This window comes from Polyodon spathula, chromosome 12 (assembly GCF_017654505.1).
Source record: "Polyodon spathula isolate WHYD16114869_AA chromosome 12, ASM1765450v1, whole genome shotgun sequence".
In the NCBI taxonomy this organism is placed as follows: domain Eukaryota; kingdom Metazoa; phylum Chordata; class Actinopteri; order Acipenseriformes; family Polyodontidae; genus Polyodon; species Polyodon spathula.
This window is the reverse complement of record NC_054545.1, coordinates 31,523,121-31,523,644: the sequence shown is the minus strand read 5'-3', so window position 1 is coordinate 31,523,644 and position 524 is coordinate 31,523,121.

Genomic DNA, 524 nt, shown 5'->3' with positions numbered 1-524 from the left:
GAAACACACAAAGCCATTCCATTCCTACACGTAATAAGGAATATTTTAGTTACGGGGGGTGGGCTGTAGGAAAGTAACAACAATAAAGGCCAATACCATACGGTGTGCCTCACACTATTTACAAATCAATCAACTTTGATATACTAAATATGTATTTGTAATTACTGAAAATATGTGTATCATCTGCTGGAAGCTTGTTATATTCTATCTGGAGTAAAACATAACATTCTGAAAAAAGTACACTTTGTAAGCGGGGGTAATATATATATATATATATATATATATATATATATATATATATATATATATATATATATATATATATATATATTGTCAACACTTCACACTTATTATTTTAACTAAGCTACTCACCTCTCAACTTGTTAACCATACCTTTACGTCAGAGTGACGTTTGATTTTTTGTGCATATAAAATTACAATTCCCAGCATGCACAGTAGTATTATAGTTTATGTTAATACGCATCCTCCGCCCCCTAACGTCTATGACGTTTCAAAGACGTATT